Raw genomic sequence first — 14,375 nt, forward strand, 5'->3', positions numbered from 1 at the left:
TTTTAAATAGACCAAGCTGATCACAGCTCCATCCATCCTGGCCTTGAATGCTTCCAGGGATGGGGCAACCTGTTCCAGTGCCCACACAGTAAACAGTTTTTTCTTAGTCTCTAACGTAAACCTACTGTCTTTCACTCAGATAGAAAGTTAAAAAGAGATATATGCTTTAGAAGAACTTCTAGTTTTGATCGCACTGTTTCAAACTAGCACTAAACATGAAAGTCATAACTTAGAATCTGCAGTTGCACTGCACAGCTACACACAGGGCAAATATAATCTGAACAGAATGAGTTAAATTACTGTTCATACACCTCACACTATTATCTGGATCAGTTTGACCTGTATGTGCTGCTTTAGTAAATGTGCAGCAGAAACTGTAACAGGTTTGATATGGAGTCACTTCAAAAAATTCAAAGGCATGTGTGTGGTACAGAAGGTCAAACTTATGATTACAGCAAGACTATCTGGTCTCAGACTCAGTGAAGAAAATTGTTTTAACTAGCTGGTTACAAAGCCATCTTCATCTTTCTTTTTTATTGCTGTATCAATGCAAAACAATCAGAACCTATTGGTGAATTTGACCCTTAAGTTTTCTGGTGTTCTTGTAGTCGCATAAGGTTGATAGCTGCAGTTCCGCATACATCAGTCAGTTAAGGTCCAAACTATGTTTCAGTGACATCAAAAGGAGTTTTATGTGAGAACAAGTCTGTTTTTCCCATGTTATTGATGATACAGCAATTCTGACCACTACAGTGACTTTTTGCCTTCCAATAGCTTGAAGGGAACAGCATAAATGAGCGAATACACAAGGAAGCTCAGCTCTAACTTAAAGTTTGTACTGGTTCATGCTGGGCTAATTTTCTTCATAGTAGCCCTATAGATATGGGGCTGTGCTTTGGATTTCTGAGCAAAGTGTTGATAACGCAGGGATGTGCTCCTCATTGCTGAGCAGAGCTTGCACAGAGTCAAAGCCTTTTCTCTTCCTCAGCCCATCTCACTAGTGAGCAGCCTGGGAGTGCACAAGGAACTGGGAGGAGACACAATGAGGACAGCTGATACCAACTGACCCATGGGACATTCCATACCATATGGCATCGTGTCCAGCATAGAGAGCTGGAGAAAGAAGGAGAAAAGGGTGGACATTTGGACTGATGGTGTTTGTCATCCCAACGAACAGTTATGGATGGTGGAGCCTAGTTTTCCTGGTGATAGCTAAACACTTGACTAACCATGGGAAGTGGTTAATTAATTCTTTTTGTTTTATTTTTTTCCTTGAATGGCTTCTGCTTTTCTTATTAAAGTGCATTTGTCTCAAACCATGAATTTTCTCACTTTTACCATTCTTGTTCTCACTTCCTTCTCACCAAGAAGACTGAGTGAGCAGCTAGGTGGAGTTTAGTTCCCAGATGGAGTTAAACCACAACAGCGTAGCCAAATGAAAAGAAAAATCATCATCCTGCCAGATGTTAGTCCTTACCAGAGTTTAGACCTGGTTAGAACTGACAAGGTTTGTAGAAAAGATATAGGCAAAAAGAGTTAAGTTTTCAAAAGTTATTAACAAGCTAATGATTTCTGTTTGGAACACTAACATCAAGTCTGCATGCTGCATTCCATAAACTACATGAATGCCCTTGCTTCATAATCATTTTCCCAGATATTTTTATTAGATACACTGAAATAAAAAAAAAAAATAAAAAAAAAAAAAAAAAAAAAAGGGAAGGAAAAAGAAAACCCCACAAAACCAAACCAAACCAAAAATAACACACTTAATTTTTAGTCAGCTAACTTTACACTACATCTTTGAATCAATTTATACTCATCTTAGTTAACACCAATACAGACCATATGCCTGGTGCAAGTCAGCTATGTGTTGGCACTACCTTTCATCAGTATGTACTTCAGGAAAAATAATGGAATTAGAAGGGTTGTTGTACTGGTTAACTAATTTGTATAACACACTGAAGATTAAAATTACAATATATGTACAGAGAATTATTTTTTATTTCATCATCTGCTATGGCCATTTGTTAACCAATTACAAAGAAATAACCAGGGAGTGTGTGAGGCATAATCACCTATTTTATGACAATGTACATTGTTTTCTCATCTGATCTGATTAAAATTTACACTGGATATCTAATTGATGGCAATCCCCATAAGAAAATGTCTAAACTTAATAAAAAACAAATAGAGAAGCTCAAAGTTGAAAATAGATTCAGAAAAGGGCACAGATCTTAAATTGTGCTTGTTCTTTGTGTTTGCAAATCCTGCCTTGAGTGACTTTTTTATAAGAAACCTCATATCTTGACATTTGCTGCATTCAAAAGACAAAAATTCCTTGAACTGTACCACATTAGTTGGACAGATAGCAGGAAACACATTGCCACAACAGTTTTCCTCCACAAAGGTGAAATCTTGGATCTTTTACAAATAAAGGAAATTTTATCCTGGTCTTATGTATGTGCAAATATTTAATCCAGATGTCCATATAAAGCTGTCATATCCAATGGTTTCCTATGAGACTAGTAGTCTCAAAGTACTATTAATTTAGCTGAAAAACTGAAAAAATCAGAAAGTTTTCACAAGCTGTCTGACTTCTCTTCAACAGTGTCCTGTCAAGATAGACCCAAAGGCCCCTCTTGCTTGATGTGTATCTGCACCTAGGGAGGAAGACTGAATTGAGGTTTCTGAATATTTCAATGATATGTAAATCTAGATGGCTAGATCTGCCCTTGGTGTTGAAAAGAATATTTAGGTAGTAAAGGAACAGGTGAAAGCCAGATTTTATGTAATGTACAAACAGTTAAAATGAGCAAATTACTTGGGGGATAATTACAATTGCTATAAATAGCTTTCCCTTTTTTCCCCCCAAACTCTCAATTTTTCCAAAATATTATTCCATTCTGCAAAATGTTATAAATAATAAATGAGTAAGATCATTCATATTTACTGTCTGTTTTCAAGGTATTCATACCCTTTTTTCTGTAGCTGCAAATTATTACAGGATTGCTATACTCTGAAAGTCTGTGTGCTTTAGTATCCTGCATAGAATGAAGCCTTCATACAAAAGGATTTTGTGCCATTATTTGTTGATAAACAAAATATACAGTGGATGCAGCAGAATAAGAATTTATCTCAATTTAAGATTTTTAAGGTTTCTCAGGAGCCAGTAAATAAAAGCATAATAGTATTTCTGATTCACAACAGAAGTTAAAATGAGCACATTTATTTAAGGAAGATCATTCTCATACTGGGAAAGTCTTGTACAACATCATTTTAATTTGACAGCAGTCAAGTATACAGAGTATTTTCTTCTCTTTGTCCATTTCACTTTTTACTATGGTTTGTTTTCATAGCATGATAATTACACTGGCTTGTCATTGTAAAACATTATGATTTCATCACAAGAAGAGAAATCCAGCAGAGATGAACTGTGAAGAAAAGCAGAGAGAAAAGTACAGGTCATCCATCTCTAATATTCATAATAACTCTAGCAGTTTAAAAAACATGTAGTTCTGAGCTTCATGTGGAAGTCAGTACTTACAGATCTATTTGTTATAAACTATTATTTTTATCTGTTTACTAAATAAATATGTGTTAAATGTCTGGCCTTCTAAATAGGTCCAGAAATAAAGATTTTCCTTTTTCTTCTTGTTTTGCTGACTTAAACAACCTTGTTTAAGTTGTTTGATCCAGAAAGAGTTCAGACTCAGATGCTGGCAGTGTCCTGTGTCCAGCAGGTGGAAATACATTTCACATAATGAAATGGGAAAATGGGAAAATGGAGATGTGAAAGGTTCATACTTTTAGATGAAAAATATAATAGATAGAAATGAAACACAACTTGTCACAGTGGACTGTCTTTCTGTATGACTGAAGAGTCCTTAAATACATTCATCTTTAATGTGTGGAGGGGGAGGAAAAGAAAATAATGACAAAATGCTAAAAAAAAAAAAAAAAAAAAAGAATAAATAAAATAAAAAAGAAAAAAGTTAACAGAAATAGAAATCTATTCTGAAAGCTGGGAAAGAAATAAAAACAATAAAAAGAAAAAAAGGCTTTAAATCACAGCTAGAAGGCTTTGGGATAAATCTTGCCTGAAAATTGTAGGTGCAAATTAAAGTTTACCAAAAAAAGAAAAAGAAACTTTAACTTCATAATATTGTATTTTTGTTGTAGCATTCAGGAGAATGTGAGGCTTCCTGGCTACATTGCCTATCCAATTACAAACTCTTTCAGCTTCTCTTGAACTATGTTTCAGTTCACACATGTTGTCTTCACTGTTCTTTCCTTTACATCACAAATGAACAATTTAAGGTTGCTTAAATAATAACCATCAAAATTATTAGCAAAATTGGTTTTAATATCATTGGATTTCTAGAATTAATACCATATATAGAAATATACAGAATATACAGAAATGCACTGCAACAAATTTTGATGGCAAGGTTCACTTTATTGCTTGCTACGTGAATGAAACATGCAAAGAAAAATCAAATTGGAATGTATTTAAAAATATTTACAGAGAGACTGAAGATTCTAAGGGATAAGGGAGACCCTTCCACTGACTCATAAGGTTTAGAGTGGACTTCCCTGCTTTTTGAACTTATGGAACCTAGGTGTGTCTAGGTCCAGTCATAGACTGACTCGATCAGTGGTTTAAGTCTAAAGAGATTAGCTACATGGAGTTCATTACCATAAATTTACCATGCTGTTAGCAAGTGTTCTTATTGGGGGTCTCTCCAATCCTTGAGCAAGGATGGATCTCAGTATCAGGTAAGGAATCTCAAACCTTGATAGGCAGCCCAGCTCCTGGTGAGAGTATCTGGAATGCAGTCCAGTTGCAATTTATAGAGAGAACTCAAGTTGGATTCATGCAAAGATCTGACGTTAGTAGGAGGATACATCTGCCACAAGGAGCAAACCTGGGAGGAATCCCAGCTCAACAGATCATTTCCTTGCAGCCACATGGTCTAGCCCAGACATCCTAAAAAAAGCTCACTTAAGCTGTTATATTTATGGGGTAAAAGGGTTCCCGGGTTAAGTTGTATACAATGGGACAGGTTTGCATGGGATTCCTTGTGCTGACAACTTCCTTTGCTCCTTGAAATCTTGGAAAACACACTGTTCATGTGTTAATTGTATGATCTGTGTCCAAGCTCATATGCATGGATGCTCACTGGGTCCCCCTGCTCCACTCTGGGTTCCCTGGAGGAGTTCTGGGCCCAGCTATGACTCAGGCCTTTGCCTCCATTGGCAATTCAACCAACTCCTGCTGGTTTGATTGCAGGGATTGAGTGCATCCATCAAACCCTTGAAAATCCTCAGTAATTTAAAGCACAACTCCAGCTCTGCAGGTGATCATTAAGTATTATTTATGCCTTTAAAAGCACATGGTGGGGGCTTAAAAGGCACGGCAACCATATCGGGGTTTTGAAAATTATATCTCTCTCTATTGTTCTTCAGAGCTCACAAAATCCACAAATTCAAATCCCCCATTTCCAAACCCACCAATACCATAGCATTTTGTCACTATGTTTTTTCAATTTTTTTCTTTTTTCTGTTACAAAAATGTGAATTGATAGGTACTTTATTTGATACTTATAAGCAAGAACACCTGCTTATAAAAAATAATTGAGGTTTATTTATTTATTTTAAAGCCAGATGAACAGCAGGCAGGAAAATACATGAATACTTTTAACTTCCATGAAGGAAAGTAGACACCAGCAGTGTTAAAACAAACAAGGACATTAGGAAAGGGCACAAGAATATCAGAAACCTAGGATTATTTTCAGACAATTGCCTAGGAAATATGTGGGTTTCATAACTCTTTGATAAAAATCAAATGCTTGGCTCTCTTCCTGTTACAAGTCCCCCATAAGATGACGTCCAGCATTTAGAAAGCCCTGTAGTACAAAGTACAGGGTCAATTTTTCTAATTTCAAATAATTCTAATAGATTTTTTTTTTTTCTATTTTTAGTGTGGCCCAGTTTGTTCCACCATTTCATTTTATGAAGGTTTAACAAGTGGTCAAATGGCTAATGGTGGCTCTCCCACAACCTTCTCAGCAAGGAGCAGAGATGATTTCAAGCAAATTTCCAGTCTTGGAATACTGTAAGAACAGTGTGCTCAAATCTACTAATAATGGGTGCCCACGGGGTTAAGGGAAAAAGCGCAGGTAAGTATTTCTGGGCAAGAGGAAAGAAAATTGGCAGCTGAAGGATTACATGTAAAATGGAACAGCCTAAAAGGCAGATGCAGAATTATTTTGAAGGACATTTTTCCCTCTTCTCCTCACCTGAAGAGAATTCAATTATGCATGTTTTGTGGGTTCTGGCAGAGGAGTTCTAAGTGTCTATAGCATCAATGAAAATGAAGGAAAACAGCCATGCCATCTACTTTAGGTTGTAATGCAGCTCTCTAAACTCCATGCTTCTTCCTCTGTCCCAACTTTCTGGAGGTATCTATTGCTTACTGTGCCTGCTTTATGAAGAATCTACTATAGAATATGCTTGGTCCTCTAAATCCCATCTAAATTTGGCAACCAATGGGAACAAAGTACACTTCTCCCAGAGAGTCTCTTAGTCTCTTCCAAACCCAAGTAAGGAGCTACACTTATTTTCTAAAGACCTATCCTTTCCTGACATCAGGCAGACCCTGTAATTTTGAATTAAATTTGTATGAGAGTTTCCATTTGGGCTTAAAAGAGAATTTATTTTTTTGTGTGTTCACCCAGCAGACTAAGTTAAAAATTACAACTCTTCTCAAATGCCTGTGAACTCAGCCATTATCCAGCTGGTGGGTGAAGCAGAGAGAAATGCAGCTAAGCAACACCAGAGTCTGGAAGAGACCTGTGTTCTTCCAACTCTAATTCTCTCTAAGATTTAACCACTGAACTGCACAACATTATGGATCATAACCTGTGAGACAAAACAAGGTCCAGCAAGTACTCTCATCTGAGCTATCCCTACTTGTTTTGCGTTTCACTTGCTTTAGCAACAGAGAATGAACGAATGAACTGTTCACATTTCTTCCACAATCAAGCCAAAGTTGCCTTTGCAAGGTCTAAGAGATCACAGGTACAAAAAACTCAGAACACCTGTGTTGGTTTGAAGAGACTTTGTAATAGGTTTTTTTTCAAGCCTCCACATCATCAAGGGCAAGTCCTGCCTTAACAACCCTGTGGCTTCCTATAGTGGAGGGACTACATCAGAGGATAAGGAAAAAGCTGCAAATTATGTTTATCTGGACTACTGTACAACCTCTGACACAGTTCCCTACAAACATCCTTCTCTCTAAACTGAAGAGAGATGGTTTTGATGGGTGGACTGTTAGATTGATAAGGAATTTGTTGAACAGTCACATCCAGAGTGCAGTGGTCAATGGCTCAGAGCCCTGAAGGACATCAGTCACAACTGGTGTCCTAAGGGGTCCATATAGTAACCAGTATTATTTAATAGCTTCATTAATAACAGGTGAAAGGGTCACCCTCAACAATTTTGTAGATGACACCAAGTTGAGTGGTCCTGTTGACACACCTGATGGATGGGATGCCATCCAAAAGAACCTGGACAAGCTCCAGAAGTGGGCACAGGAGAGTCTCATGAGGTTTAATAAGGTAGTGTAAGGTCCTGCACCTGGGCTGGGGCAACCCCCAGTATCAACACAGCCTGGGGGATGAACAGATTGAGGGCAGCCCAGCTGAGAAGAACTTGGGGGTGCTGGTGGCTGAACATGACCCAGCAATGTGCTCCTGCAGTTCAGAAAGCCAAATGTGTCTTGGGCTGCATCAAAACCAATGAGGGCAGGGTGAGAGAGGGGATTCTGTCCCTTTACTCCAAGGCTTTTTTCTCCAGAAGCTGTATTAGCCATGACCTGGGACCAAAGGACCTGGTGTTCCTTAGCCAGGGATGTCAATTGTCCCAAAAGCAATATGTCTTGTGTGCTTAGCACACAATAATATCAGGGTGTTTACTTGCCAGCTGTTTGCAGTGTGTTCAAACCCCTTTCACCCTCTTCCTTCCCTCCTCTCCCTCTGATTCCTGAGTAGTGCACAAGTGAAAACACATATCAAGGCAACAATCTAGCCAGGACCTTTCCCCAGAAAGTACTAGAACTCTTATAAGGGTCCTGACAATGTAAGTTTAATTGCTGCATAGCTTTGAACTTGACTGACAGTGCATATATACACAATCAAGAGCAGATGAACTCTTCAAGGCGTGTGGAAAGTGTGCAGCAAAACGAAGGTCTTCTAGTAAAGATATTTTTTCTTTTCAACATTTATCCTATGTTGTGACTTAACTTTCTGGCTTTATACAGCTGCACCATCTTGGCTTTCTTCTTTTATGTCATTACTCACAACAGAATTTTATTTAAAATGTCTAGGAACTATGGCTACATATAAATTTGTCAGAAGTAAATAGCTTTGTAGATTTGGGCCTCTGTTCTCAAAACCCATTGTCTCCATTGTGCTTTCTTTCCATACACTACGTATCTGTGACAAATGGTTATGGCTGTGTTTGATTCCAACATTGACTGAGGAGAACAAGCAGGGCAGGGGGGAACAGAAGCGTATAGGGAGCAAATATTCAATTTTAAAAACTTGTGCTATAAAACACATAATAATTTTCAAGTGAAAAGGACATCTTCATTTTCTAAATGGGTCTTTTAAAATGATAGGCAATAATGGGAGAATAAGTCCATTATTCATTTATAAGGGAATTAGCATAACAAAGCTGCTTAATGTGAGAGTTCAGAAAGCTCTGATTAATAAATTAATCCTTATATTTTACAATAGGTCTCATTTTTTTGAATAATTTCTATAAGAAAGTGTTTTAATAATCTCAATGTTTTTCTTCAGAAATTTTAACTCTTTGTAAGCTATCCAGAGCAGAGACCAAGATGAACTTGAAGTGCAGATAGGTACAAATAATTATACCTTTCAATAGCTGATAGCATTGCACAGGGAAAAGCTGAAGGCAGGACTAATGAGAGCTCCACTGGTGCCTTTGTGGCACATAGGGGTCCATCACTCTGGTGTTAATAGCTAATCAGCACAATTTAAATTAATCTGCATGGTAATTAATATGAAGGATGAAAGAATTATGAGCCTTCAGTTTTGAGAAGAGTAGCCTGAATAGAGAACAATTTGTTTTTTTAAATCTCTTTAAATTGCTTTCAGATTTTTCCTTTCCATAAGTTACTTTTTAGTGTCGACACAGTCTCTTAAACTTGCCTGCTCTTCACTAGATAGACTCTACAGTGCAATTAAAAACCTTTGCTTTTCTGAAGAAGTTCTGTTCCAGATGAAACACTTTCCATATCAAATCATTGCTCTGCTGTCTTGTGAAGACAAGTAAAGCATCATTCTCAATCTCTTTTTCTTGGAAAAGAGCCTTTTACTCTGTCTTCTTTTTTTAAGCTTCAGTGAATCTGGCCTTTTTATCTGAATAACCCATGAAAGGGTTTTATTCAGGTTTATTTTATTAGCAGCATTGTTCATATGTAGTTGTAAGCAATACCATTTGATGTATGGCATCATTCCTTGTCTATTTCTGTATTAACAATTTTAGATAGTAGCTTTTCTCTTTTTACAAGAAGACACTAATGAAACCAGCAATTTTTGATTCCATTCCTCTTTCCCCCCATAATTGACTTCTAATGCTGTTATTTCCCTCCTTCCAGGCCTAATGGGAGTGGACAAATCTTTCTGATTACTTTTGGAGGGTCAGAAAGGATGCTTACAATAGGAATCTTGAGATAAAATGTTAGTCACAAGGAAGCAGAGAATGGTGAATTCTGCTCAGATACACCATGTGCCACAGAATGCCTGATGTGACATGCTCCAGTCTGCTTTTGAAAGCTCTGGAAAGAGAATTAATGATGTAACATAACAAAGAAGGCAGAAAAGAGAAAATAATGATGACGTTGGTAGTTTCACCTTGAACAATGTGAATGCCACTTTAACTGAGCTTATCAGAACACTCATAGAGTGGTTTGGCTGAGGAATGGTAAAATAAAAAGGTTGAGAAGCTCTTGCTGACTTCCTCCGTTTAGGAGTTCAGTCACTGCACAGTGACAGAAAGTTTCAGCCATTGAGTTTGTATCCCTCTTCTGGATAATGCAAATGGATTTCCTTCTCTGGTCTACTGCCTACACATCAACAGCAAAACAACTGCAAACTTTGTTTGGGCTGTCAGAGTAATAATGTCTCGTTTCTGATGCTACCGACCTCTGTTCCTTCACCTGTGGACTCTTCCGGTATCTTCAACTTGTCTGTTCTCATCACACCTTTATTCTGTAAATCTAAAAGACAAAGCACTGCCTTGTTAAATGGAAGAGGTCAGCAGGGAGAAAAATCATTACACTCAAAAATAACAATTTGGATCTAGACTGCACAGCAGTTCTTCACAAATTACTCTCACTTCCAAAGCAAGCCAGAAGCAGAAGATCTTTGAAAGGAAAGCATTTGACAGATTACATTCTCTAGTAAGTCTCATATTATAAAACAGAGGGGAAGTCACTATTAGAAAACTGCTCCTAATTCATGTTTTACTACAAATTAATGATGCAAAGAGGAAAACAGAAAGTGCATTACTTATTTGCTTATTACTTATAAGAATTCCTCCATCAACAAGTCCTCAGTTTATCTGTGATTCCTACCACTCCTGTTTTGGTTAAATGTTTATTTATATTTTTATTTATTATTTATATCTATTTTTTTTTTTGTTCAATTGTGGTTTCCTGTTGTCTGGAGTGCTTTAGAAAGAGATGTGAAAACTTGGTGAAATCTGTTTGGCAAAGTAAGACTGTCTTTACAGAAAAATTAACAGGGTTTGCCAAGCTCATGAGCCCAAGGGTTGTATCATTTATATCTTTCTCTTATGCTCAGTGAAAAAGAGAAAAGTCCTTAAAAATTATTTCTTTGGCACTCAGCACTAGCCTCCATTTAATTGTTCTTCCCATTGGCATTGCTGCATCTCACAAGATAAAAAAAAATCCATTTTTGCAAGTTCCTTTAAGGTCCTATTCATATTTTTCCTCACTTCATTTCTACTGTCCTAGTTCTTCTTTTCAACTGTTCTCATCATATTATATCCATAGAAGACAACTTTCTTTTTCAGTCAAACCCTAGACACAAACTAGATATTTGATGGCAGCTGTTGACTTATCATCTTGGAAGGTCTGTTGAATTTTTTCCAACCTTGATGATTCTCTCATTCTCAAACTTGCAAGGATGACAATTTTCATTCTGTAAAAATGTTTGCTGTATGCAAATTTCTGTATTTAAGCTTCCATATGATTGTGCTTTTTCAAGACCTCACTATGGATCTACAGGCAAAACTAGGAGAAAGCCATGGGATTTAAGAATATAAGTTTGCTGAAGTTGACTAGCCAACTGTTATTTGTGGATTTTCAAGAAAGATGATTTTTTTATATTAGTTTTTTAGTTTTCTTTACTATTCAAAATTCTAGCATAGCAGTATTTCTGCCTTGGTGATGATTTAAGATCTACCTATAGTCTTTAATTTCTCTCTGTGAGTCATTTGTTCTTTAGGCCCAGATGACCTGTTCTCATTCGTTGACTAATTATTTAATGTGAAGTGTTTCATCAAACACTTAGATTAGTCAGGGTCCATATTTATAAAATAAATATGATTCTCTGTCCTATCCAAAGATAGCTTACAAATTAAAAACAATAAAGTATAAGTTGAGACACATGATGTTTCATTTCTGGTTAGCAAGGGAGAGTAATACACAAACCACAGTCAGGTCCATCAATCTCATCTGGCCAGAGATGAAACTCCATGTATAATAACACGTCATCTAGTTTTTGTTTCCTTTTGCTTTGCTTTGTGGCTTTCCCATAAAATTCATCATTACAATAAAATGAGAAAATGAAAAATGAAGCTTGAGTGGTATTCAAAATTATGTATGCTGAAAAAAATCACAAAACATCACCCCAACAGCAACAACAACCCCCCCAATAAATATTTTGCACACTACACAACAAAAAAAAAAAAAAAACACTTTTTCTTTTGCAAATATGACAATCTAATAATAAATTCATTCTGGAGTCCTGCTTTCTCTTGAATATTATGTTTATAGTCAGAGATATTTTTAAGCACACAGCCAATACAGAAGTGAGGGCACAAATATAACCACGAGCAGCCTTTTTAATTCCTACTTTCCAGGTTAGCCAGAGTATCAACTAAAAGTGTCTCAGAGCAGCTTCATCTGCAGTTCCTTCTTATGGCATGGAGCATCATTGCCACATTCATTGTGAGGCCAGGAAGAAGAGGAAAGCACAAGACCAATGGCCATAATAATATTTTATCCTTGGCTTCAGACTCCAGTTCCTCAGCTCAGTACCAGAGCAGGTGCTGAAAGTAGACCAATAATTCTATAATCAAATCATGCCTGTATCCTTCTGGTGATTTAGGGCATCAGATGATGTTTGTGTAGGGTTTGGAAAATTCAAGTCTTCTGTTGTTCAGTCAGCCATTTGATTTATAGTGATAGATGAATGGTAGATATGTGATTTTATCTTTTTCTTGAGATGTGAGCATGCCTGTGAGAGGAAGGAGAGCTGTCAGTTAGCCAGGTAAAATATCAGTCTGCCAGTCTTCCATAAGTAAATGATGTTTTAAGTGCTTGATATGGAAGCAAAAAAAAAACCCCAAAACTTTCATCTTCATGATTTTAAGCTTTAGAAAAGCTGATGTAGTGTATGTTAACACAGATATTCCCTAGGAACTAGGAAAAAGAGAGTTTTCCTGGTCAGCATTATAACTTAGTCTGAGGTTTTAAAATCTATGGACAACAAATTTCATTTAGAAGTTAACTTCCAAGTTAAACTTCTGAACTTTCTGTTAGGGGTAAAACTAATACAAAGCTGTAGCCTGTGAGAATAAGCAAGGGTAGCGTTTCTATTTCTCTCATGATCAAGAAGAGTTTAGCCTTATAATCTTATTTAAAGTGTCGCCCTTGATCAACCATGTGCTTAACAGGATCACCACACTCAAGATTCCAGATAAAGTAGTACCCAACAAATTTACTGCATTGAATGTCTATCATGGCTAACAGTCTACCATCTTCAAATTCAAGACAAATTTGATCAGGCAAATCAAAAGCAGTACCAAAAAAAGAAGACAATGAGAAACCTTCTGTAACAACAATATATTTAAATGTAATGCCCAAAGCAGTCCTTAAAAATTAAGCACCATAGCTGCATAACCAGGAAATGAAAAAAATCAAGGCAATGGAATCTGCTTTTATAAAGATCTAATTAGGACAGTCAGCAGGGTTGTTTGGCTTACCTCTGGGATTTTTGAGTGCTTTCTGCATTTATAAAAAGGCCCATAATGAATAAGAAATAATGAAGAAGAAATATTTTTTTAGGAGAATGATTCATAGTTTTTTAATACTGAAAACTCCTTATGCTGCTCAATACTAGAACCTCCAAAGGAGGTTTACTCTATATTTAGTATCTCTGCATCTCCTTGATAGATGATTTGCTCCTGACTATTCTGAAAAAATGGGTAGTGTATGAAGGTGGGATTATGCCTTTTTTATGTTCCATTCCACTGTATTAATAGACCTTACTCATGTTATTTATACTTTTTAGTGAATCCTTTTGTAAATTTCACATCCAGTAAACTTCAACATGGAATAGTTCTTCCAGCAGAAAAACTGATTACTTTTCCTCAAGTGGGAAAAGAAACTATTTCATAGGAATGGTGGCAGGTTATCCTGGATTATGGAAAGTGTTAGGCATTGGTTACAATAAATCTCAGCATGGTTTTTAGCTCTATCTTGCTTATATATGCATATGTTGCATAGTACTTTAAAAGCTTCTGAAGAGTTTAAAATAAAAAAATGTAAGGGCTGAATTTGAAATCTGTTGCAGTGTCTTTATGACCTTTACGGTATTATTGCCTCAGAACGTGTGAAAGGTGCAAAATGTACCTTTGAGCCAGGCAGAACTACAAAACTCTCAAAAGTTGCACCCTGAGACAGGTAGCTCCAATAATACTTGACACAAAGTGTAAAAACAGCCAGTTTACAGGAGACCTTATTAACTACATGTAAAGATTTTAAAGAGCTACTGTGTGCAAATAACAATCCTATGATTATATTTCTTGAAAATACACTTTTAAAAAAAGGTTTTGATATTAAAATATGGAGTAATTATTCTACCAGGGATGCCTAATAGAAATTGTAGGAGGCTTAAAACAGTAGCTTTCCATTTCTCTTTCCATTTGTCTCAGGAAAGTCAGCTATATACACTTTTGTCAGTGTCAGTAGCGCAAACTTCAAGCTTTCAAAATTCATGAGTCAGCCCAAAAGAAGTTTTATCATTCATCTAAAAATC

At 36.6% G+C, this 14,375-nt stretch overlaps 1 long non-coding RNA gene across 10 annotated transcripts in view; it reads right to left on the reverse strand.

Annotated features, from left to right (window-relative positions):
• Nucleotides 1-1,675: 1,675 nt before the first annotated feature.
• Nucleotides 1,676-14,375, reverse strand: part of LOC111924908 (uncharacterized) — a 171,156-nt gene continuing 158,456 nt past the window's right edge. For all 10 annotated transcript variants that reach the window (XR_015286943.1, XR_002861900.2, XR_015286942.1 and 7 more), the window contains 2 exons: nt 10,233-10,306; nt 1,676-3,431 (listed from right to left, as the gene is read on the reverse strand). This is a non-coding gene — a long non-coding RNA (uncharacterized LOC111924908). The remainder of the gene's footprint in view (nt 3,432-10,232; nt 10,307-14,375) is intronic.

Source organism: Cyanistes caeruleus, chromosome 1, assembly GCF_971803275.1.
Source record: "Cyanistes caeruleus chromosome 1, bCyaCae1.hap1.1, whole genome shotgun sequence".
Classification (NCBI taxonomy): Eukaryota; Metazoa; Chordata; class Aves; order Passeriformes; family Paridae; genus Cyanistes; species Cyanistes caeruleus.